The sequence below is a fragment of the Ursus maritimus genome, unplaced genomic scaffold (assembly GCF_017311325.1).
Source record: "Ursus maritimus isolate PB19 unplaced genomic scaffold, ASM1731132v1 scaffold_14, whole genome shotgun sequence".
Lineage (NCBI taxonomy): Eukaryota > Metazoa > Chordata > Mammalia > Carnivora > Ursidae > Ursus > Ursus maritimus.
The window spans coordinates 6496182-6523398 of NW_024423786.1; the positions used below are offsets into that span (position 1 = coordinate 6496182).

Genomic DNA, 27217 nt, shown 5'->3' on the forward strand with positions numbered 1-27217 from the left:
ATGATTATGTTAGGGTTATGGGTTTGGGGGAGGAAGAGCAGAGAGATAAAATGCTATTTTAGTCACAACACAGCAGGGGTACATACTACCAGCATGACTTATTACTGTTAATGATGACCTTGATCAACTGACCGAGATAGTGTTTGTCAAATTTTTCCACTATAAAGTTACATTTTCCCACTTTCTATACTGTGCTTTTTGGCAGGAGATCACTATGCACAGCTCACGCAGTGGGGAGTTATGCTCCACCTCCTCAATGACAGAGAATCTACATAAATTATTTGTAATTACACTAAAAGGAAATTTTTTCTCTTCTCATTTATTTATTCAATCATTTATTTATATCAGTATGGACCCATGCATATTTATTACACATTTTGGATTATAACCCAATAGAATTTTATATTTTTGCTCAAATTGTTCTACCTTTAGCCAGTGGGAACTCTTTCAATTGACTCCTGTGCTCTTGTAACACATCCCCATCAATGTCATTTTTTTAATACCTATAAACATTTCTATATATAACTATTTTTTTTTAAAGATTTTATTTATTTATTTGACAGAGAGAGAGACAGCCAGCGAGAGAGGGAACACAAGCAGGGGGAGTGGGAGAGGAAGAAGCAGGCTCATAGCGGAGGAGCCTGATGTGGGACTCGATCCCGGAACGCCGGGATCACGCCCTGAGCCGAAGGCAGGCGCTTAACCGCTGTGCCACCCAGGCGCCCCTATATATAACTATTTTTACCTACGTTAAGCTAAACATGAGTTCACATTAATGTCTCCAATTCTAATCCATTGCTATATAGATAATTCTAGCCTCCTTCCCATGCTTATCCATAAACTCACACTCCAGTAGGGAGAAACCTGGTTTCCACTATTGGCCATTCATTTACTTAATTGTTCAGTTCAGTCTACGTCCATAGCAGTATCAGATTGTTAACCCATACCTCCATGGGATACAACATTATCAACTAGAGTATAGTGCTTATGTACAGTTTCATTTACCTTTAGTCTTAACTCTACTCACTGTCACAATTAGGTCAGTACCTTTTTCTCCTCATTCACGTCAGTGAGATTGTTTCATGTATTTGTAACTCTGTTACATTCTGTATTCATCTTGGGATCACTCAACCTCCTATATGATTTTTTTTAAATTTCCAAACATTATGGTTCACTCTGAGCTTTTGAGTTCCAAAGATTTTGACAAATGCATAGCGTCATATATCCACAATTACAGTAACATATGGTATAGTTTCACTGTTCAACAAAAAATCCAAATCTCCTATGCTTCACCTAATTCAAGTTCCCTCCTCCCTGTTTCCCTGGGCAACCACTGATCTTTTTACTGTCATTATAGTTTTGCCTTTTCCAAAATGTCATATAATTGGAATTGTATAGCATGTAGTCTTTTCAAATTGGCTTCTTTCACTTAGCAATATGCTTTTAAGATTCATCCATGTGACTTGATGGCTCATTTCTTTGTATCATTGAATAATATTCATTGTATGGATTCCTTCACCTATTGGAGGACATGGTGATTCCTTTTAGTTTCTGGCCTCTATAAATAAAATTGCTATAAATATGTGCATGTCAGTTTTTGTGTGGGCATATGTTTTCAGATCAGTTGGGTAAATACCTAGGAGTATGAATGCTAGATTTTATAATAGGATTATGTTAGCTTTGTAAGAAACTGCCAAACTGTTTTCTAAAGTCTACACTTCTTACTGCTGAGACTTGGAGTACTTTGTATATTTGGATGTAAGTCCTTTATCAGATATGTGTTTTGCAAATACAGTTTGTTGGTATCTACAAAGCAGTTTGCTGAGATTTTTATTGGGATTCCATTGAATCTATAGATCAAGTTAAGGACTGACATTCTAACAATATTAAGTCTTCTGATCCATGACCATAAAATATCTCTCCATTTATTTCAATCTTTTATTTCTTTCATCAGAGTTTTGGGGTTTTTTTCTATATAAATATCCTGCACATATTTTGTTAAATTTATACTTAAGTCTTTTCTTTTTTTTGTAATGTTCTTCTAAATGGTTGAGTTTTGTCAACTTCAAATTCCAGTTGCTCATTTTTGGTACATAGGATAAAAATTGACTTTTATATATTAACTTTGTATCCTGAAATCTTGCTCTACATACTTATTAGTTCCAGGAGTTTTTTGGTCAATTCTTTTTTTTTTTTTTTTTGAAGATTTTATTTATTTATTTGACAGAGAGACAGCAAGATAGGGAACGCAAGCAGGGGGAGTGGGAGAGGGAGAAGCAAGCTTCCCACTGAGCAGGGAGCCTGATGCAGGGCTCCATCCCAGAACGCTGGGATCACGCCCTGAGCCGAAGGCAGACGCTTAACGACTGAGCCACCCAGGCGCCCCTGTTTGGTCAATTCTTAGTAATTTTCTACATGTCATTTGTGAACAAAGAGTTTTATCTCTTCTTTCTCAATCTATATACCTTTTACTTCCTTTTCTTGTTTTACTGTAATAGCTAGGTCATCCAGTACAGCTGAACATGAATGGTGAGAAAGGACATGTCTGTCTTATTCCCAATCTTAGGGAGAAAGCATACAGTTTTTCATCATTAACTATGATATCAGCTATAGGTTTTTGGTAAGATGTTCTTTATCTAGGAATATCTGTTCTATTCCTAGTTTGCTGAGAGTATTTATCATGAATGGTGTTGCATTTTGTTAAAGGCTTTTTCAACATCAATTTCTGGTCATTATTATTCAAATATTTATTCTGTTCTCTCTTTGCCTTCTGATATTCTAATTATACATAAGTTAAATCTCTAGAAATTGCCCAACAATTCTTGGATGTTCTGTTCTGTTTTGGTTTTTTTTTAACTCTTCTCTGCATTTCTGAGAAATTTCTATTGTCATATCTTCAAGCATGCTGATACTTTCCTTGGCTGTGTCCAGTGTAGTGATTAGCCCACAAAAGCATTCTTCATTTCTGTTACAGTGTTATTTCTAGCATTTTTTTAATTGAATAAATTTGACATGTAACATTGTATAAGTTTAAGGTATACAGCATGGTATTTCGATACATTTATATATATATAATTTAGTTGTGATATAGTGATTTTATCATGTTACATAATTAATAGCACAAGATTATTGTCTACGCTCATTATATTGTACATTAAATCTCTATGGCTTATTTCCTATTTGTTACAAGTTTGTACCCTTAAGAACCATCACTCTTACTCCCTAGCCCCCACCACAAGGTAACCATTGTTTTACTGTTTTTTTACAGATTTAACTTTTTAAAATTCCCATATAAGTGGTATCATATTGTACTTGTCTTTCTCTAACTTACCTTGCTTAGCATCATATGCTCAAGGGCTATTATGTTGTTGCAAACAGAGGAACAGCCTCCTTTCTCATGGCTGAATAATATTCCATTGTGTATATGTACCACATCTTTTTTATCCATTCATTCAATGATGGGCATTTAGGTTATTTCCACATCCTGGCTATTATAAATAATGCTGTGATAAGCATGGGAGTGCATATATCTCATTGAAATCCTGTTTTCATTTCCTTTGAATATATACCCAGAAGTGGAATTGCAGGATCATATGGTAGATCTATTTCTACTTTTTTGAGGAATTTCCATATTGTTTTCCTTAGTGTTTGGACCAATTTACATTCCCACTAGCAGTGTACATGGGTTCCCTTTTCTCCACATTCTTGCCAACACTTGTTATCTCTTGTCTTTTTGATACTAGCCATTCTGACTGGTGTGATATATTATCTCATTGTGGTTTTGGTTTGCATTTCACTGATGAGTAGTGATGCTGAGCATCTTTTCATGTGTCTGTTTGCCATCTTGTGTATCTTCTTTGGAAATGGCTATTCAGGTCTCTGCCCACTTTTTAATTAGATTTTTTGTGGGGGGGGCGGGGCTTTTTTTGTGTTGTTATAGAAGTTCTTTATATATTTTGGATATTAACCCCTTATAGATTTCATTTGCAAATATCTTCTCCCATTCACTAGGTTGCCTTTTTGTTGGCAGTTTTTATCTTTCAATATTTTAAATATGTCATTCCACTCTCTACTGGCTTTAGAGTTTCTGCCGAAAAATCTGCTGATAGTCTAATGGGTGTTGCTTTGCAGGTTACTGTCTTTTTTCCCCTGGCTTCCTTTAAAATTCTTTATCATCGACTTAACAGTTTTAATATAATGTGTATTAGAGACACTCTTTTTGTGTTGAGATAATAAGGTGTTCTATTAGCTTTGTGGACTTGAATACTCAGTTTCTTCCCCAGGTTTGGGAAGTTCTCAGCTATTATTTCTTTAAATAAACACTCTGTTGGGATGTCTGGGTGGCTCAGTCAGTTAAGCGGCTGCCTTCGGCTTAGGTCATAATCCCAGGATCCTGGGATGGAGTCCGGCATTGGGCTCCCTGTTCTGCAGAGTCTGCTTCTCCCTCTGCCTGCCACTCCCCCTGCTTGTGCTCTCGCTCTCTGACAAATGAATAAATAAAATATTTTAAAAAAAAAACAACTCTCTGCTCCCTTCACCCTCTCTTTTCCTTCTGGAACACTCATTAGTCTTATATTGGCTTTTCTATGAAGTTTGATAGCTCTCATTGGCTTTCTTCGCTTTTTAAAAACCCACTTCTCCTCTTCCACCTGAATCATTCCTAGATTCCTGTCTTTTAGCTTGCTAATTCTCTTTTTCATTTGGTCTTTTCTATTTCCAATACATGCTAATGTATTCTTCAGGTTATTTTTTTAGTTCTTCAGCTCCAGAATTTGGTTCTTTTTTAGAATTTCATTCTCTTCAGTAAAGTAGTCCATCCATTCATTAATTTTATTCCTGAAATCACTGCATAGCCTTTCTAATTTATCTTTTAACTTGTTGAATTTCTTCATAATAGCTCTTTTGAATTACTTCTCAGATCACTATATTCCGTATCTTTGGGTTCAGTGCTGGAAAACTGTCATTTTCTTTTTGTGATACTGTACTACCATGACTTTTTAAGGTGTTGATGAGAAGTGCCTCTGTCACAGCATTTGAAGTAGCAAACACCTTTCTTATTTAGGAAGCACTTTGTTTATTTTAATTCTAACAGTTCAACAGGTTGGTAATTAGGCGTCTTTCTTTTGTTTTCCAGAAGGTGGTGCTATAGCACAAGTTTTTAGTTTCTCTTCCCGGAGCCGACTGGCCACTAAAATTGAGAGCACACCACGTTTTTGGGTTTTGTTTTGTTTTGTTTTGTTAATGTTGTTAGTCACCATACAGTGCATCATTAGTTTTTGATGTAGTGTTCCATGATTCATTGTTCGCATATAACACCCAGTGTTAAAAGCACCTTCACTTTCCACCTCCTTGCCATGAAGATCCTGGTGTCTTGCTGCTGGACCTGCCACTGGTTTCTCTGCTACAAGCTCCGCTGCCACCAGTTCCACTGCCACTTCCCTTGCTCCACAGCCTCCTCCAAGGTTCAATTCACCCACTTTCAGGTACACAGATGGGTGGATATCTTAGATGTCCTGGAATGCTATATAGGGGTGATTTTTTAGGCTATAAACATTCAATTAGTTGTAAATAAAAGAGAAAAAAAGGAACTAGTCACACCATCATGATTCTGATGTCACTTCAAACATTTCTTTTTCATTCTTTCTTATGGTTTTTCATCTCTCTGCTTATCTGATCTATCTGTTCCTTTATGTTGTCTATTTTTCCATAAAGTCCTTAATATATTAATCACAGTTACTTTAAATTTCCTGTATGATTCCAAAATTTGTGTCATATGAGTCTGTTTCTGATGCTTGCTTTGTCTCTTCGGGCTGTGCTTTCTTATTCCTCTTAGCATGACTTGTAATTTTTTGTTGAAAGCCAGACATGATTTATCAGGAATCAGAACTAGGGTAAACAAGCCCTTAGTGTGAAGTTTTGTGTTAATATGGCTAAGAGCATGGCTGTATAGTATTTGCTGTAGCAGTATTTGCTCAGAGTCTTCAAATTCCACTAGTGTCTCTGTTTCTGTCTCCCCTGTTGTTGTGGTTTCCCTGAGAATTCCACCTCAGATAGAGTTTACGTGTTGCAGCTCTTTTGGCTATAATCCAGTTATTCTGTCAGAGCCTTATCGGTGCGGTAGTAAAATGGGGAAAGTATTCTATAATCTTACGATTAAATCTCAGTCTGTTAGTGGGCCTGTGTCTCCATGCTGTGACCTTCACAAGTGTTTCTCCGCTTCTTTCCTCTCTCCTCATGTAAGTGAGACATTAAGAGTGGAGAGCAGTGAAGTTCAAGAAATGTCCCTTCCCCAGGTAGGATAAGGCTCTACTAGTTTTTCTCCTGAAGAGGAGACCCTTATTATGAAGGCCATAGATGTATTTTATAATGGTTCCTCTTTTCTTCCTGCCAGAATCAATATGAAATCTTCCTTGGCTCTTCACATTGAGAACCTGGTGGGGTTCCTGGATATAAAACCCATGAAAGTGTGGGTTTCTTCTCTGAGAAGAATCTTAGTCTTCTCTAAGATTGGGACCCCAGGAGTTTTTCATTCTCAAACTAGCCCACCTTCAGCCTCTAGCAATTCATCAAAATTATCAATTAAGTGTTCCTACCAAGTTTATGACTCCAGCAGCTTCTGTTCCAGGTAAGCAGATCTCAACTGTGACTTTCTGGATTCACCTGTCTCTTCATATTTTAGGGTAGCAATCTCAGTTCTTTGATATGAAAACTTACTTATTACTTATTTCTTACTGCCCAAGAAAAATTACTGATTTCCATTTTGTTCAGTTGTTTTTTTAAATTATGTTGTTACCACACTGTACGTCATTAGTTTTTGATGTAGTGTTCCATGATTCATTGTTTGTGTATAACACCCAGTGCTCATTGTAATATGTGCCCTCCTTAATACTCATCATCATGCTAACCCATTCCCCCACCCCCCTTCCCTCTAAAACCCTCAATTTGTTTCCAGGAGTCCATAGTCTCTCATGGGTCTTCTCCCCCTCTGATTACCCCCCCTTCATTTTCCCCTTTCTTTTCCTGATGTCCTCCATGCTATTCCTTATGTTCCACATATAAGTGAAACCATATGATAATTGTCTTTCTCTGCTTGACTTATTTCACTTAGCATAATCCCCTCCAGTTCCATCCATGTCAATGCAAATGGTGGGTATTCATCCTTCCTGATGACTGAGTAGTATTCTATGTATATATGGACCACATCTTCTTTATCCATTCTCTTGGCTATTCTCTTCCACAGTCTGGCTATTGTGGACATTGCTGCTATGAAAATTGGGGTGCATGTGCCCCTTCTTTTCACTACATCTGTATCTTTGGGTTAAATACCCAGTAGTGCGATTGCTGGGTCATAGGGTAGCTCTATTTTTAACTTTCTGAGGAACCTCCATACTGTTTTCCAAAGTGGCTGTACCAACCTGCATTTCCACCAACAGTGTAAGAGGGTTCCCCTTTCTCCACATCTTCTCCAACAGTTGTTTCCTGCCTTCTAATTTTTGCCATTCTAACTGGTGTAAGGTGGTATCTCAATGTTGTTTTGATTTGAGTTTTTCATGTGTTAGCCATTCGTATGTCTTCTTTGGAGAAGTGTCTGTTCATGCCTTCTACCCATTTTTTGACTTATTTGTTTTTTGTTTGTTGAGTTTGAGTAGTTCTTTATAGATCTTGGATACCAGTCCTTTATCTATGTCATTTGCTAATATCTTCTCCCATTCCGTGAGCTGCCTCTTTGTTTTGCTGACTGTTTCCTTTGCTGTGCAGAAGCTTTTTATCTTGATGAAGTCCTAATAGTTCATTTTTGCTTTTGTTTCCCTTGCCTTTGGGGACATGTCTTGAAAGAAGTTGCTGGGGCTAATGTAGAAGAGGTTACTGCCTATGTTCTACTCTAGAATTTTGATGGATTCCTGTCTCACAACAAGAACCATATGATCCTCTCAACTGATGCAGAAAAAGCATTTGAGGGGCGCCTGGTGGCTCAGTCATTAAGCATCTGCCTTCAGCTCAGGGCGTGATCCCGGTGTTCTGGGATCGAGCCCCACATCAGGCTCCTCCACTGGAAGCCTGCTTCTTCCTCTCCCACTCCCCCTGTTTGTGTTCCCTCTCTCGCTGGCTGTCTCTATCTCTGTCAAATAAATAAATAAAATTAAAAAAAAAAGAAAAGAAAAAGCATTTGAAAAACTACAACATCCTTTCCTGATTAAAACTCTTCAGAGTGTAGGGACAGAGGTTCCCTCTATTCCTCGATTTCATAAAAACCATCTATGAAAAGTTCACAGCAAATATCATTCTCAATGGGGAAAAGCAGAGAGCTTTTCCCTTAAGATCAGGAACACGACAAGGATGCCCACTCTCGCCACTATTGTTCAACATAGTACTAGAAGTCCCAGCATCAGCAATGTGACAACAAAAAGAAATAAAAGGTACTCAAACTGGCAAAGCAGAAGTCAAACTCTCTCTCCTCGCAGATGACATGATAACTTTACGTGGAAAACCCAAAAGACTCCACCCCCAAATTACTAGAACTCATACAGCAATTCAGTAATGTGGCAGGATACAAAATCAGTTGCTTTTCTATACACTAACAAAGTAACTGTAGAAAGGGAAATTAGGGAATTGATTCCATTTACAATCGCACCAAAAACCATAAGATACCTTGGAATAAACCTAACCAAAGAGGTAAGGGATCTATACTCAAGAAACTACAGAACACTTATGAAAGAAATTGAAGACAACACAAAAAGATGGAAAAACATTCCGTGCTCATGGATTGAAAGAATAAACATTGTTAAAATGTCTATACTGCCCAGAGCAATCTATACTTTCAACACCATCCCGATCAAAATACCAATGGCATTTTTCAAAGAGCTGGAACAATCCTAAAATTTGTATGGAACCAGAGAAGACCCCGAATCGCCAAGGAAATGTTGAAAAAGAAAATAAAGCTGGGGGCATCACATTGCCTGATTACAAGCTATATTACAAAGCTGTGATCACCAAGACAGCACGGTACTGGCACAAAAACACACATAGATCAATGGAACAGAATAAAGAGCCCACATATGGACCCTCAACTCTATGGTCAACTAATATTCAACAAAGCAGGAAAAAATATCCAATGGAAAAAAGACAGTCTCTTCAATAAATGGTGCTGGGAAAATTGGACAGCTATATGCAGAAGAATGAAACTCAACCATTCCTCTTACACCATACACAAAGATAAACACTAAATGGATGTTCAGTTGTTTCTTGTGTAAGGATGGAAGTAATTATTTCTAAGCTCTTTACATGTCAGAGCTGATACCTGCTGCCTGCATTTTCATCCTTATGGTTTAATCAGTTGCTCTCTTGAGGAATCACTTGAGCAACATATTATGTGGGATGCATGTAACCTGGCAGGTAGATTTAGATATGCCTCATTGTTGGGATTCAGCTCTCAGCCAAATACTAAGGCTCCCTCATTTCAACTGGTAGTTATGTGGGGCCCAAGTGCTATCATTAGGAGATGATTTTATAAGATGAGAAAGTAGTTGAAACTACTGTAGAACAGGAATGAGAAGGTACTCTTGAGAAATGGCATGTGATGGGGGAGAGGGGATGATAAAGGTGAGTGTTCTTTTTAGAAACAATTCTCACTATTATGACACTCCAACAGAATCTTTGGACGAGGTCAGGAAAAGCAAAATTGTCAAATAGATTTTCAGTACCCAGGCTCCTTTCTGGGTTTCTCTCTGCCCATGCCTCTCTCCTTGTTTCAGCACTGCCTTTGTATTTCCTTTCCCAATGCTTTTATCTTGACTTACTCACTGGGCCCACTTCAAAATGCTAGAGCTTAATTGTTATCAGAAGGGATGATACTAGAGTAAGAGAAAATAATAGAGGCAAACTATCCATCATGGCAAGGAACAGTTTGCTCCAAGAAAGAATTTCCTGCCACTGGCTTATTAAACAGAGAAGAAACAACTGCTTGTCAGGAAAAGAAGTAAATTACTGTTATCTTACACCACACAAACATACAAAGGTTAATGACTGGAATAACTGACTCTCATTCTGAAAGAAAAAAATCTAAGACTTGATTCCTTTTTTAGTCTTATATATACATACAGCATAAGAAAATATCTTAATTAAATGTCTTTGATAATGCAGCTGAGAATCATTCAGAAATCATTCACTATCATTAAAAGGATCCTTAATTTGTTGGAAAGAAAATGTATTTATGCTATCAAGATCTCCAAATTACATCAAACCTATTATCTCAAAAACATGCAAATGGTCTATCAAATCAACCTCCAGATAGCCTATTGATATCTACATGTCCTTACAGACATTATACATAAAAAAATCAAATGCAAACTGGTGCAGCTGTTGTGACAAACAGTATGGAGGTTCCTCAAAAAATTAAAAACAGGGACGCCTGGGTGGCTCAGTACGTTAAGCATCTGCCTTCGGCTCAGGTCATGATCTCAGGGTCCTGGGATCAAGCCCCATGTTAGCTCTTTGCTCAGCGGGGAACCTGCTTCTCCCTTTCACTCTCCCTCTGTTCTCTCTGTGTCTCTCAAATAAATAAATAAAAATTATTTTTAAAAATTAAAAACAGAATTACCATACAATCCAGTAATTCTACTGGGTATTTACCCAAAGAATGTGAAAATACTAATTTGAAAAGATATATGCACCCCTATGTTTACTGCAGCATTACGTACGATAGCCAAATTATGAAAGAAACCCAAGTGTCCGTCAATAGATGAATTTGGATAAAGAAGATGTGGTGTATGTATGTATGTATATATGTATGTGTATATATATAATGGAATATTACTCAGCCATAAAAGGAATGAAATCTCGCCATTTGCAACAACATGGATGGATCTAGAGGGTATAATGCTAAGTGAAATAATCCAGTCAGAGAAAAACAAATACACTAGACAAAGACAAATATGAAAGACATATTTCACTCATATGTAGAATTGAAGAAACAAAACAAATGAACAAAGAAAAAAGAGAGACAAACCAAAAAGAAAAAGGACTCTTAATTACAGAGAACAAACTGATGGTTACTGGAAGCGAGGTGGGTGGAGGGATGGATGAAATAGGTGAAGGGGATTAAGAGTGCATTTATCATGATTAGCGCTAAGTAATGTATAAAATTGTTGAATCGCTATATTGTACACCTGAAACTAATGTTAACACCGTATGCTAAAAGAGAAAAAAAGAAAATCATATCTAAGAAAGGAAAAAATCAATTTAAACAAATAAAGAAATAGAGAAACTGAAAAAAAGATAACGATCAAATTCTAGGCACAGTCACTTGTTAAAAGATGTAGAGGTTCTGACTCACAGGGTGGGACCTAAAGAGTATGCTTTTCAAGTAAGCATCCTCGGTGATTTTGATGTATCTGACAGAAGTACCACACCTTGAGAAACTATATTCTAAGATGATCAAAATAAAGAATATGTTTCAAGTACATTTATAAAATAATTTTTTAACACTTTTAAAATTATAGAACCAACTCAATTTACATACTTAAGTATTTGCGTTATATTTTTTCATAAAATCTTCCCTGATTGTCTTATAGTAACAAGAAAAGCAAGCCAAGGGAGTGGAAAAGCAAAGCACCAGAGAGAGTAGAAAAGGTCAGTTCCCTGCAAATTAAGAGAACAAATTATGTTATTGACAGATAAGATGCTGAGAGAACTGGATCCAAGTCAAAATTAAAACTATAAATATAAAACCAACTTTCTGAAATCAAACTGCAACCAAAGAAATAACAGATTGACTCTTACTCAACCTATAGGCATATCTAATCCAAATTTATGTTGTTCAGGACTAAAGTCAATACCACATAAAATACTGAAAATAAAATCCCTCCCTGCACCCTCTATTTCTACATTTTTAAGATTATTCTGGTACTGCTCGGCTGCTGAAATAAATTTCAAATATTTTTGTTTATTTGTTTTATTTGAAATAAAATTCAAAAATCTTTGTTCATGTTTCACAAAAAAAAAATTCCCCAAGAAACAGGAGATTTAAAGTTATCACTGTATTTTCCTACCTGATATTATCTTCTTAAAACTATTATTTTCTTCTGTTAGAATTTAATATACATGTTTCCATAGAATTTTTAACATCCACAAAGCACGCAACTTTTCAGAAGGGTGACTAACTGGAGGACAGATACTACTGCCACTTAATTTAGAGAGAAATTAATATATAACCCACACTTTTAGTTGCCAACATCAGTCTAATGAGGAAAGTAAAAGGACTCTATTTTGGAACCAGAACAGGTTTGGGCTTGAATTTCTACTCTACTACTCATCACCATGAGCAATTTATTTAATCTCTATGAGACTTGGTAAAACAAGGATAGTTTTGGGTTTGTTTTGTTTTGTTTTGTTTTTTTTAAACCCATGTGTCAAAGGCTGACTTTCAATGAAACAGGGATGGTTTAGAATATTAAGATAATACCTGTGAAATGCCCTAGCAGAAAGTCAAGCACAGCTCCCTTCTTTCCTCCTCTCTACCCACTAATCTCTTGTTATTTCAGACCACAGAAGGTATTTTTTTAACCTTTACGTTGTAAAATAAAACAAACATACAGAAAGCCACACCAAAAAAAAATGTATTGCTTCATGAGTTTGACGAGTTGTTATGAGGTAAACACCCATGTATCCACCATCCAGGAAAAGAAACAGAATTTTGCCTACTGCAGCAGCCTCCCCAGTCCCCTATCACAACCTTAACCTATTCCCATCCCCACAAAGTAACCTCTATCTTGACTTTATAGTAATCACTTTTTTACGTTTGTACCCAAGGGTACACTCCTAGACATTATAGTTTAGAGTCTGTACGTGTCTTCTAAATCCCTTTTAAGTCACAGGATTCCCTCCTTCATCTGTTTCTTTCTCTTATGGTACATCTGTTGAAAAACCTGGAGTCATTGACCCATACGTAGAATTTTCCACAAAGAAGATCAACATGTTCCTCGGCCCTTTGATTTCCTACAAATTGGCAGCTGGACCCAGAGGCTTGATCAGACTCGTGTTGGATCCCTTTATGTTCTTTTATCAGGGTACATAATTTCTGCTTGTCTCTTTTTTGTGATGTTAACAGCTGCTGATGTTCAATGCCTAGATACATTAGTTTACTAGGAGCTGCAAAATGGTAATGCTCTAATTTTGTCATTTTTATGCAAAAAAATTATTTAGTTCTATGTCCCAGCAACCAATAAACAGAAATAAAATTCTAAGAGTAATGTCATTTATGATAGCATCAAAAAAAAAAAAAAAAACCCACCAAGCACACAGGGATAAAGACAACAAAATATGTGAAAGACTTCCACACTGAAAAACCACAAAATGAAATTGAGAGAGGTTACAGAAACATCAAATAAATGGTGGAATACATCATATCTATGAACTAGAAGATGCATAAGTGCAAAGATGTAATTTTTCCCAAAACTGATCCACAGAATCAATGTAATCACAAAATCCCAGCAAGTATTTTTTGTGTACATGGAAATCCATTCTTTTTTATGTATTTCTCTTTTCCTTTCAGTTCCTTCTCTTCATTTTCTAACTTCATAAAATGGACACTTAGCTCATTCATTTTAAGGCTCTCTTATCTAATATATGGATTTAAAAGATAAATATTCTATACTCCACTTCTGTTTTATGCCTCAATACTGTTATGTAATGTTTTCATTATCATTCAGCCCTAGATATATTTAAATTGCATTAACTACTTAGTCTGTGTGTGTTTTTTAAAGATTTTTATTTATTTATTTATTTATTTATTTATTTATTTATTTAGGGTGGGGAGCAGAAGGGAAGAGAGAGGAGGGGGAAAGAATCTCAAGCAGACTCCACCCCAGGCATGGAGCCTGAATAGGGCTGGATCCCAAGACACTGAGATCATGACCTGAGCCCAAATCAAGAGTCTAACGCTTAACCAACTGAGCCACCCAAGCACCCCCTTAAGTCTGTGTTAATTTTTCAAAATAATAGAAAATTTTTAAAATTTATCTTTTTGTATTAACTTCTAATATCATTGTGTTGTAGTCAATGATCATTTTTATAATATCTATTTTTGAAATTTGTTGATATACTCCATGACTTGTTCATATCAATTTTTTATAAATGTCCATGTATATTTGAGGAAAAGGTATGTTCTTAAATTGTTAGATATAAAAATCTATATATTTTTTAAAGATTTTATTTATTTATTTGAGAGCCAGAAAGCATGGGGCGGGGAGCGGGAAGGCAGAGGGAGAAGCAGACTCCCCACTGAGCAGGGAGCCCGATGCGGGGCTCGATCCCAGGACCCTGGGATCATAACCTGAGCCAAAGGCAGACACTCAGCTGACTGAGCCACCCAGGCTCCCCAGAACTTTTAAAATTTTAATTCTGCCTTCTTAACCTCTCAGAGTTAAACTTCTCAATAATAATATAAGGTGTTAGAAGAAAGAAGCAATAATTTTCTTAATTTTGGAGAAAAATTATTTTCAACCTACAATTCTATATTCTACAACATTTTTAACACACAATTTCTTAGAAGATTCATCTCTTAGGCACCCTTTCTTGAAAAACTCCTGGAAATTGTGCTTCTGAAGAATGAGACAGTAAGGTAAAGCAAAAAGGAAAAAAGTGGGATCCGTGAAACAGTAGCTACTCCCCAGGATAGAGGTAAAAAAAAAAAAAAAAAAAAGGAGTCCCAGAACACAATAGGCCTAGGTAGCAAATAGTACAGATTGCAAAAGAACAGAGATGTCTGGAAGGGAGATCTCCAGACAGGGAGGGGCTGGAAAAAGGGAGAACTGGTAGATTTTTCAGATGTTCTTAGTAGTTGACTATATTAGACACATTTCTTGCTCCTTGTCAGATTCTCTTGGTTTTACTCATTTTATCTTCAGCCGCCACCATAGTGATTCTGTGTGGGCTCAAAGAGTTCCACTCAGGGTGTCTCTGGCTCCTCCCACAACTTTCAGATTCAGATGAAGTATCACACTAGGGAAGGTAGAATCTTGCTTTCCCCCAAATTGCCAAACACACATTTGATGATGCAAACAAGAAGGGTGGGGAGGGGGTTTATTCTTCATGGGGCAAATTTTAATCCATGGGAGACACAAAATATGGGGAAATTAACAGATAAAATCCGTTTCCCTCTTTCTGGTAGACTATTCCAACAATTTTCAGTACAGCCCATATGGAAATGTGCTGAGTGGGTGAGTAGGTGAACCTGCCAAATGACCAGCTGTTAGTTTTTCATGGCTTGTTGTAAAGCAGTAGCCAGTGAGTTAATGCATCACCTTGCGTTTGCTTCCCATTCTTCCTGCCTTGCTTCCCCCTACCCTCATTCTTGCTGCCCTGAGATTGCACCTCCCAATAAACGATTAGCATTTAATGCTTGCCTCAAGCTCTGTTGTCTAAGGAACATGGAATAAGTCACAAATGTATAATGGATTCTGATGAAACTCATAAATTTTTAATTTGTTTGTAAAAATTATTCAAGGAAAAAATCAGAATATTATTAACTCCAGTTTTGTAAGGAAAGCCCTGTAATCATAGTATGATATATAATCTAGCTCTGCAGAAAATATTTACACAATTTTAATAATGTAAACACTAATCACTGATACAAGTACAAATTGTGGAATAATTAAATTTGGTGGATGGAGAGTAGAGGAGTGTGAGGGCTAAAATTATCTCTACCAGGTAATGAGAAAGAAGGATCACACAATTAGAATCCTATTCTCAGCTCTAAAGTAATTCAATGTGAGATCTTGCACAAGATGTCTAATTTACCTTTGGCTCAGTCTCTTTACTTGCCAAATGTAAATAATACCTGTCATGCCTTTTGCAGCAGGGTTGTTGTAAAGGTAAAATGAAACGTGTGTGGAAGCATACTGAAAAAGAGAAACAGGGATGAGAACCACAGTAAATTCAAAAGAGCATTTTGGGATCAAAGGTATAGAAGTGGGATATGAGTCTAAATCCTCTACCTACCACCTCTTTGAAAGCTAAACTGAATGGGGCAAAGCTAAGAATTTCAATAATGTTATGATCCTTCAGCATTTAAAAAAGTTCTCTTTTCCCTAGGAAGGAGGAAGGTATGACCATGCCTGGCTCCTACGGGTAACTTTGATTAAAGCAACCTCCTAACTTGTTTTCCTGCCTCTAATCTCTCTTCCCACCAATATCCCTATCTAGCTTACCATTCCTAACCTAACTCTTATCTTGTTATCCTCAGATCAGGGATCTATAAAGGCTCCAGATCCCTCAATTAAGGTTCTATCTTTTCTCCTTAATTTTTTTTCTTGGAAGTATAACTAACAGTTAACATTTAAGATTTATTTATTTATTTGAGAGAGAGAGTGAGAGAGAGCATACATGCACAAGCAAGGGCAGAGGGAGAGAGAGAGCATCCCCAAGCTGACTCCCCACTGAGTGGGGAGCCTGTTGTGAGGCTCAATCCCAGGGCCCCGAGATCATGACCTGAGCCGAAATCAAGAGTCAGGCGCTCAAACGACTGAGCTACCCAGGTGCACCCCAACAGTTAATTTTTAATATTAGATTACATTCTACCTTGTCTTTACAAATCTTGACCCCCTCAGACACTGCATCAATTTGAGAACATCAACTATGTCTTTTACTTCTCCCTAAGTGCTAAGCACAATTCTATCCAGGTGGCAGGTATTACAAAAAAAGAAGAAATGAATGGAACAAAAGTTACTTACTTAACCACTTTATTCTTCAATAAAATGGGGACAATACCTTACCGAGATACTATGGGACTTTTAAAAATCATACATATGAGAGAGTCTAGCGAAATGTCTAGCACGTAGCTAGCATTCCATAAATGTTTGCTGAATCTAGATACTAAAATGTGGATAATATTCATCTCATATGATTGGTGTGAAGATTAAATAAGGATGTGTCAACATGCTTTAAAACCAAAACACTCGTCAAAGGCCAAGAATTATCATCATTAAAAAGCACAACATAAAGAAACAGAATGGAAGAGGAACCCAGCAGGGAACCAACTCAAAAGCAGTAGCCCCATGGGAAATATATGATGTATTTAATAAGATTTCTGGCCTCTGAAAAGCTGCTTTCTTGGAGAATCTTAATGAATACGTGAGAGTTTTTGCCTGAAGAGGTGACATCCTAAAACCACAGGTACAGGCAAGCCTTGAAGCAGATGGTGTTGTACAATATGCTTCTAAAGACACTCTTTACAACTGACCCATTTAAGAAATATTCTCTCTAGTCCAGAGAGGATCTTTGGCAAGCCATCTCCAAGTAGGGTGATTCAAGTCTGAGTATTCCATTTCAGAGCCCTAGGATCCACTTAATGTTGAAGAGTAGCTCCGAACTAAAAGTTTTCCATAAAATAAAGGAGGTAGACCATACGAGCTCTATGACATTCAGTTTTGAAATCTGGGGATTCATCTGTACTAAGAAAACTTATTGGGGCAGGAGAATTTGAGGAACAGACCACCACTACCCAAAACTAGAAGATCAGCAGTAGTTCTGGAGGAGAAATTATCAGTCCCTGTGCCTCTGTCAGAGGTACAGAACAATGTAGTAATTCATCTCTCAGCACAGTGCCCTCTGCTTATATACCAATAAAAAATATTCTTTACTGAAAGCCCCCAAGGGAACCTAAATACCCCCTTGCCACAGTCCTATGTGATCACCTTAAATTCCTGTTCATCCAGGAAGCTAAGATTTTTTGTAGCCATACTCTGTAGTCTAATATTCTGAACTGCTTTTATTGAGAGGACACTTAAATAGTCAGACAGGTAGGTCCATTGTCATATACTAGGCATTGGCCTGCGAGTCAGAAGACTTGGATTTTTGTCCAGACTTTTCTAATGACTTGCTACAATCCCTTTGACAAGGCACTTGTCCTTTTGCTATTCTCCTTGGTCTCTATTTTATGTTTAAAAATGAAAAAGTTATATGAGAGGGTTCCCAAAGATCTTTTCAAGTCTACAAACCTATGAAATCATTCATAACTGTAGCCATCACTGTCAAGGAATCTACACTAAATGAAGGGGGTAACTTAAGGATCTGCAAATATGCGAAGATTGCAGAGAATTATAATCATTTACAGCTAAAAGCTGCCGAGACTGGTTTGAGTTGCGTAGGTACAGCGCCCACTTGGAGCTCTCCAGGGTACTGATTTCATCTCTGCCTGTTATTTGTCCTACTCTGGACTTAAGCATGTTGTTTCCAAATCTATCAACCACCCGGGCAGAGGTGTGACACAAATATATGCATTGCCCAATGGATATATGAATGAACAAAAGAAAAGAATGTCTAACAGAGAACATCACAGGACTGCAAAACAAAATGAGTTCCAAACACAGTTTTCATTCAACACATACTAGCCACTTTACAGGAAGTACCGTACCATTTTCTAACAACCTCCAAGTCATCTATAGCACTCCGGTACCAGACTAGAACCCAGGTCTCTCAACCTTCAATCTAACATTCTTTCCATAATTTCTCCCTACTTCTCTTTTGAGTCCCAATGTTAAATTCCCAAAGTTAGACTACACCAGGAAGAATTCAGACTGTCTTATAATACACCTAGCACAATGGCCTGATATACCCTAAGTGTCCATAGATATTTATTGAATGAATGATAAAGATGGGGACCATAAGCATTTCTAAACAGCAAGTGCCTTCAGTTTCACCATGTCTTACCTGCATATTCATGAAACCTTGACAATCCCATCTTACATAGAACTCAAAAGACTGACACATAAAACTTCCAGGGCTTAGGTCTGCATGTGATTGCAAAATTAATAAACCAGTTGATATAGTGACTAAAAGTAGACACTACTGTGTTGATTGCTGCAATTCCAGTATAGTGATTATAAACAGAGGTTTGAAATTGGACAAACTTGGATTTGAACCTTAGCTATCACTTACTAGCTGCATGACTTAGGCATATTACTTACATTTCCTAAATCACACTTGACTTATTTGTAAAATGGGGATATACAGTATATACCCTCATAAATCTGCTGAGAGGATTAAATTAAATACCACATTAAAGCACCTACTAAGTAAGCCTTCTTTAGATTGCCTTACTGTGTAACTGGCACAATGCCAGCATCAGCTGTTGCCATCATCTTTATAATAAATTACTGGACTCTATAACTAAAATGGAGATTTTATATGTTAAAAACAGTCTCAAAAGAATTTAGAAAATTTTGTAGTTAAAAAAAAATAATGAAATCTCACACCATCCCTTTGGGAAAGTAAAACATAGGAAACATTGATTTTAAATCAATAGGGCCTCATTTTAATAAGGCACAGACAGGCTAAAGTTTTCACTTGGGGTCACATAAAATGCTCAGTCCACTAAAGACAAGTAATGGGCACTTTGCCTTAAGTCAGAAGCAAAAGGGTGGAATACACAAAGTATGTAACTTGTGTAGAGGGTCTGACAATCAGGTACCAAAAAAAACCCAAAACAAAACAAAACAAAAAAAACCACTAAAGTACTTTCATATAGTTCTTTGCTAATTTATTAAACCACCTTAAATCTGAACAGCTTAGAGCAAAAAGTATGTTAATAGCTCTCTTCAAGGGAGCTGGTTAAGCAGCTGCTTTCTGCTCTGGTCGTGATCTCAGGGTCCTGGGATAAGTCCTGCATCAGGCTCCCTGCTCAGCGGGGAGTCTGCTTGTCCCTCTCCCTCTGACCTTCACCCCTACTCGTGCTCTCTCTCTCTCTCTCAAATAAATAAATAAAATCTTTAAAAAATAGCCCTCTTCAAATTAGAGAGAAAATTCACATACTGCCTCCTTAATATATAACAACCAAGTGAGAAAAACATCAGAACTTTACCTATTTTACAAATGAAAGCAATCTTCATCTTAAGAAATCCTCCAGATGATTCTGATGCACACTAAAGTTTGAGAACCACTGTCCCAATTCCCACTCCCCTATCTTCTTTTGCCTCTCTTTTCAACTTGGATTCCATGACCTAGTATTTCAAGAACCTAAATTTCCTTTCCCTTTCATCCTCTCCACTTGATAAAATCTCAAAAACTCCTGATAAGCTCAATTATCCACTTTCTCCAAGTGTATCAACAAGTTGCTGAGAAACGGAAAAAAATAGGGCATACTAGCACCTCAACAAGGCTTTCAACTGTCAATAAATCATGTGTTTGGTCAAAAGGTAATTTTAAATCCTATTCATTCCCTTCAAATAGCACCCCTTCTTTCCTCCTTCCTCATTCTCAGTAGATGACCTAGCCTCCTACTTAACAGAGAAAATAGAATCCACCAGATGGATACATCTTCAACTTCCCACCATCCAATCTACACAACTTTCTGTATCTTCATCCATATTCTCCTCCATCCCTTCTGTTAAAATAATAAATCAGGGGCGCCTGGGTGGTGCAGTCGTTAAGTGTCTGCCTTCGGCTCAGGGCATGATCCCAGCGTTCTGGGATCGAGCTCCACATCCGGCTCCTCCACTAGGAGCCTGCTTCTTCCTCTCCCACTCCCCCTGCTTGTGTTCCTTCTCTCACTGGCTGTCTCTGTCAAATAAATAAAATTAAAATCTTTAAAAAAAAATAAATAAAGTGGCCCTCCTCTTATCTAAGACCAAAACCACCTGTGAACTAGACCTCATTCCCTCTTGCTCTTAAAAATCACATTATCAATTCTTCTTCTCTCTCCATATTATTTACCTTTTCCTTCAGTTACTTATTACACATAATCAGTACCCTAGTATATACAATGAAATGCCATACAGTCATGAAAAAAAAATACGGTAGTTCTTTCTGTCCTGATATGGAACACGATATGCTTTCCAGAAATTCAAACCCCTATACCCAACTGCCCATAATCATCCTTTAGTTGGATGTCTCATAGGCACTTCAACATAACATGTCTAAAATAACTCTTCTCATCTCCCCCTAAAATCTGTTCCTTTAGACTCTCTAATATTCCTCATCTCAGTAAACATCACCCCTATCCACCCAAGTGCCCACCCAGAAATCTAGCTGACGTACTTTGCTACAATCCTCTCCTTCATCTCCTATCTAATCAAACATCATGTTCTGGTAATCTTATCTATTAAATATTTCTTATGTTATTCCAGCTCTCTCCATCTCCACTACCCCTATCTTTGTCCAAGTCAATATCATCTCTCACCCGGATTTCTGCAACAGCCTTTTAATGGTTTCCCAGCATCCACATTTCCCCTCCTCCAATTCTGAGTCCACTAGATTGCAGCCAGAGCAGTCATTTCAAAAGGAACATCTAATCATGGCTCTCATCTATCAAAACTGTTATAGTTTCCCATTTGTATGAGAATAAAGTGCAAAATATTTAGCAAAGCCTATAAGCCTCTGCGTGATCTAAACTTTGTTTATTCTTGTCTCATTTTACACCACTTTCCCCTCTCTACATTCTAGTCACATGGAAATATATTTCTCTAAACTCTGCTCTTACCCCTTCAGAAGCTTCATGAATGTTCTTTCTCCTGGAATGTGGTTCTCCTCATTTGCCTAGCAAACTCCTATTCATCCTTCGGGTCTCCACTGAAATGTAATATCCTCAGTGAAACCTTTTCCAAACCTTCAGATTTGGCCAAGCCAATTTTAGCCCTCCCCCTAACTTACCAGACATTCATTCATTTATTCATTCAACAAATATTTATTGAGCACCTAAACTATACCAGTTGTTGTGCTAGGTGCAGAGAATATAATTGAACAATACTAACAGTCTCTTTCCTGATTAAATATACATCCTAGTGGAAAATATAATCATTACACAAATAATTATTTAGTTTCTGTTATGATAAATACCACTATTAAGGAGAAGTACAAGGTGCTTTGAGAATGAATGAATGTCTGGTAAATGGGGAAAGGAAGGAATTCAAATCCAGGTCCTTTGACTCCAGAGTCTAAGCTTCTTTTCCCACTACACTATGCTATAAATTCAAGCTTCATTTTATTTCTATCCATAACTGATTTTAACTTTTTCCTTCGTAACTCCGGCAGATTCAAATTCCACATAGCTCTCTCTTGTGCTTCTGGGAGGCAGTCCTGAGCTCACCACCACTCAGCACGGCAGTTCTCCAACTCCAAAAGGCCCACAAATCAGCTGACTATGAATACTGTTCTGGGAGTGAGGTGGGGGTGGTTAATGACATAAAAAAAATAGTTTAAATACAGTGCAGGGCTATGTGCAGAGGACTATGGGAACACAAAAGATGGAAAGATTAATTTTGTTCAGGGCAATAACATAAGTGAAAGTACTCTGTAAAATGTAATAGGTTACTCAAATGATTGTTATGAGTGGTGGCAGTCTCTCTAAGCAATAGAATCCTCCAAGGACAAAAACACAAAACAAAATAAAACAAAAACCATCTATTCAACTAGAAAAACAGTATGGCCATTTGCTTATTTAACCAAGAAAAGAAAACGTGAAATATATTTCTCTTCATTCACTCTTAGTATCCCATTTTAACTCATTTTACATTTTACAAACAAAATTCTTATTTGCAGCAAATGACAAATTTATGTACTTTAGGGGCGCCTGGGTGGCTCAGTCAGTTAAGTGTCTGCCTTTGGCTCAGGTCATGATCCTGGGGTCCTGGGATCAAGCCCCACTTTGGGCTTCCCACTAGCAGGGAGCCTGCTTCTCCCTCTCCCTTCTCCCCACTCGTGTTCACTCTCTCGCGTGTGCTCTCAAATAAATAAAATCTTTTTAAAAAACTTATGTACTTTGCTTTTTATCTACTTTCTTTTATTGCATCAAAAAAATCTTAAGTTCTGATACTTCTAATTTATTATAATCACATCTCAATCACTAAGGTGTTGCTGAAGTTAAAACACACACACGCTAAAATATTATCTGCAGGGGCCACTGGGTAGCTCCATGAGTTAAGCCTTGGACTCTTGGTTTCCACTCAGGTCAGGATCTCAGGGTTGTTCTGTGAAATTCCCAGTCAGGCTTGCACTCAGCGGCGAGTCTGCTGGAGATTCTCTCTCTTCCTCTCTCTTTGTCCCTCCCCTTGCTCTCCCTCTCTGAAATAAATAAATAAATCTTAAAAAAAATAAATAAAATACTAAATGAAGTTAACTCCTTTTACATTCATTTTTATCACAGATTTGGTCACACCACAGGTACAGCCCCCTGGTGGTGGTATAGTGGAATGAATGGATTGAAATTTAGGGGACTAAGACTCAAGATCACTGACCACTTGGAAAGCCTAGGCTGGGAACCTCTGGACCATATAATCTTTAAGGCATACAGATTTTTAATTTTTAATAATTCCAGTCTGCCACTTAGCTGAATGACCTGGAGTACATTTCTTAACTTCTGTTATCTTCAATATCTTCATGCATAAAATAGAAATAACAAAACCATCTCATAGAATAACTTAAGAATAAATACAATATGTAAAGAGATTAGCACATTACACAGCACACAGCTAGTACTCAATAAATAGTTATTATATTATTATTCTTTCAGCTCTAAAGTCCTATGAATTCTATAAACCAAATGCCATAGAGCACAATATAATATAGAAAACTTATCTTATAGGTATTGTTCTTATTCCCCACTAGCAGGAATGTGCTGTAGTTCACAACAAAAAATCATGACCAGGTAGACTTACAGTTAAAAGGGATACCAATGCCTTGTCTAGAGATCTCAGTGCCTCCATATCCTTCCATAAAACTAGATGATCATGACCCAAGGTAAAAAGCCTCCTCCTATTTTGAGGGGTTCTATTGTTTAAAGAAATGATTTCATTAGATTCCAAATATCTCATATCTAATCCCTTAGTTCTTTCCTATGAAAGGATGGAAAATGGTTGCTTAGAATTATTTTAAGCACAGAGCCAAATAATTTTAGAGAATTACTAAGTCATGTTTCTGGAACCCTTTATTTTTCCACAATGATCTTATTTCAAATCTTTCAGTATCCTAATTACTCATGTAATGGGGAAGACAAAATGAAATACAATATTCCATGGAGTACAAACAAGTTTGACTTACAGAATTCCCATTCTTTTTTGTCTTTGCTCATATTGTTCATGTTCATGCCTTACCTCTCCTCATCTGAATCCTACCCATCCTTTAAGGTCCAAATTATACTTTTCTTCTGAACCTCTGATTTCATTCCATCAGTTGACTTTGTGAGTTAAACAAAAGAGCTATCAGCATCAGAGTCCTAAGAGAAGAAACTAAAATTCAGAGGCTGAGATTTGGCCAAGTTTACAAAGCTGGTCAATGCCAATACTATGATTTTATAAATCCATTGAAACATCAGTGGTTAGATTTAACTATAGGGAAACAAAGTAACAATTTAGTAGCACCAAGAACATCTACACCACCAATCTGAATTATTCTGATGAAAAAAAGTCCAGTTTATTTCAAACAGGTATCAAGATAGAAGTCAATCTACCTCTTAATGAGCCCTGTGTACTCATTTTAAAGATAATAAAATAAAGACTCAGAAAAGCTTATTTAAATTGACTTTTTCAGTTAGGACTCTTACATTTACAAGTGTAAACTAGGCAAAATATAATTTACTAACTCACATATTTGAAAACTCCGGGTTTTGAGTTCAACAGATTTTAGGAGTTCAAAGGAGCTGGTTGCTCTTCAACTGTTCTGGCTTCACTCCCAGACAGAACTTCTCCTGAGGACCCTGGTCTTATATCCTTCCAGGTTCTTGTCCAGTATAAAAAGAATATTTATCGTCTCTAAAAAAATGATTTAAAATCAGAGTTATAGATCCAAACTGCGGTTGGTGCCCATTCCTAAGTCAATCTCCACGATGAGAAGAATGTAATACTTTAGTTAGCAAAACATGAATCACATACCTATCCTTGGAGCCGGGGGTAAAGTGGGCTCTGTCCAAAGCTCAAAGCCTGAGTTCTGGAAAGGAGATGGCTCCCCAGAGTAAAATCTGGGTACCAATGCTAAAAGAAAGGGAAATGGACACTGGAAGGCAAAAACAACAAAAGTCCACTACAATCATATAACAAATTAGAGTCATATCTGGGACCAGAACTTGCACTATGGGGGCGCCTGAGTGGCTCACTCGTTAAGCGTCTGCCTTCGGCTCAGGGCGTGATCCCGGCGTTCTGGGATCGAGCCCCACATCGGGCTCCTCCGCTGGGAGCCTGCTTCTTCCTCTCCCACTCCCCCTGCTTGTGTTCCCTCTCTCACTGGCTGTCTCTCTCTGTCAGGTAAATAAATAAAATCTTTAAAAAAAAAAAAAAAAAAAAAAGAACTTGCACTATGACTCCCACTTCAGTGTTCTTTCTATTATACTATGCTATCATACTATACTATACTATTCTTCCAGGAGGAAGAAACTATAAAAGAGGATCTCAATCAGCTCTAAGCCTTGAATTATCTAAAGCTTAAAATGTTTTGCTTTGCTTCTTAAAAGCTATTTTCATGAAAAGACAGCATCACAAAACTCTCCAGGAAATAATTCTGCTCCATATGGAGAGTTTCAGAATCACTTTTCAAGATGATCTTGGCCTTATGATCTACTTTCCATCTATACCTGGCAGGATCAGCCATATAAACTAGTGGGTGACCTATAAGGTCAAATATTTAAGGGGATCAAAAAGCTCCCAATCCAGACCTCTACCTCACTACTTATTAGTATTTTTTTAAAATTCTACCACCAAATTCAATAGGATTTGGAAGGTCTATTGAGCTACAAGTTTTCCTAGAAAAATATAGACCTTTAATTTATCCACTCAACCAACATTAAATGAATGTGAAGCAAAAAGCTAGGAAGCATTTTGTGTCTAAGAATGAGCAAGAAAAACCCTTCCTTTTGAGGAGTTTGCAGTTTAGGAAGAAGACATCTACTATAATTATAACACATTGTGAATGAACTATGATAAATCTCTTATAAAATGATCTGGGCCACAGCACAGCAATCACTTCAGAAGAGAAATGAGAGTCAGCAGACAAGAAGGCCCAGCGATCTTGTGGGGTACCCATCACCAAGGGTAATAATGTCACCAACAAGGAAGATAGGAAGAAACTACAGATAAACTTTGCCTTCCAAAGGTTGGCACTGTAACCTCGAAAGTGGAGAAGAGGGAGAAGAGGAAAACAGAAATTCAACTAACAATTAATTAGCAGATGTGACATGTAAGGATTCCTAGTAGGTAATATGGAAGATATAAAAATGACAAGAGAAGATCCTCATCTTCAAGAAGCCTACAATATACATGGGGAAATAAGAAACAGGCAGAAATCACATAATAAAAAATAGACTGTTTAAAGTGCAATAAAGCTGAAACAGATAAACTGCTATAGAGTTTCAGATGAGAAAGAGACAAGGAGATAGAAGAATATTAGAGAGGAATCTAGGAAAGTATCACGAAGGAGGTGTGACTATGTAGTGGGTGAAGAATAGGTAAAGATGCTAGGGGAGACAGATGCTGAAAGTTAATCCCAGAAGAAAGGTCATACGAGATTTCTCGCCCTCTTTTGACTAACCCACCTTTCACATCTTTAACCAATTTAGTAGGGATGGACCATCATAATTCAGTACCCAGCCACTCTGGGGGCCACAAAATAAGCTCCTCAGGCAACCAACAGGAAAAAAAGAAAAAAGCACATAGCTGACAACACATGACAGAATAGTCTTAAATAGTCTTAAGGGGCGCTGGGGTGGCTCAGTCAGTTGAGCATCTGACTCCTGATTTAGGCTCAGGTCAGGATCTCAGGGTCTTGACAATGAGCCCACAAGTCAGGCTCTGCACTCGGCAGGGAGTCTGCTTGGGATTCTCTCTCTCCCTCTCCTTCTGTCCCTCCCCATCCCCCTTCCCTCTTTAAGAAAAAAAAAAAGAAGTCTGAAAACACAATCTTTTTATTTTATCTTTCTGAGCCTTATTTTTCTGACCTATAAAATATGGATAAATAACCCCTGCTCACATAAAGTTCTTGGAAGACAAAGTAACATATTAAAGTGCCTAGAACATGTCTGGTATACAACAGACCTTTCAGTAAATACTAATTTTTCTTCCCTTCTGTTTTAGTTTCCTAAGGCTGCCATAACAAATCACCATAAATGTACTCTCTAAATCTAAAATTTATTCTCTCACAGCTTTGGAGGCTTAAAGTCTGAAATCAAGGTGTTGGCAGGGCTATGTTCCCTGTGAAGGTTATAGGGAACCATGGGTTCCTTTCTTCTTCCAGCTTCTACTGG

At 37.3% G+C, this 27217-nt stretch overlaps 1 protein-coding gene across 1 annotated transcript in view; it reads right to left on the reverse strand.

Moving 5' to 3' along the window:
* The window catches only part of SYN2 (synapsin II), a 229920-nt gene that overhangs the window by 169105 nt on the left and 33598 nt on the right, over positions 1-27217 (reverse strand). The window lies entirely within an intron of this gene.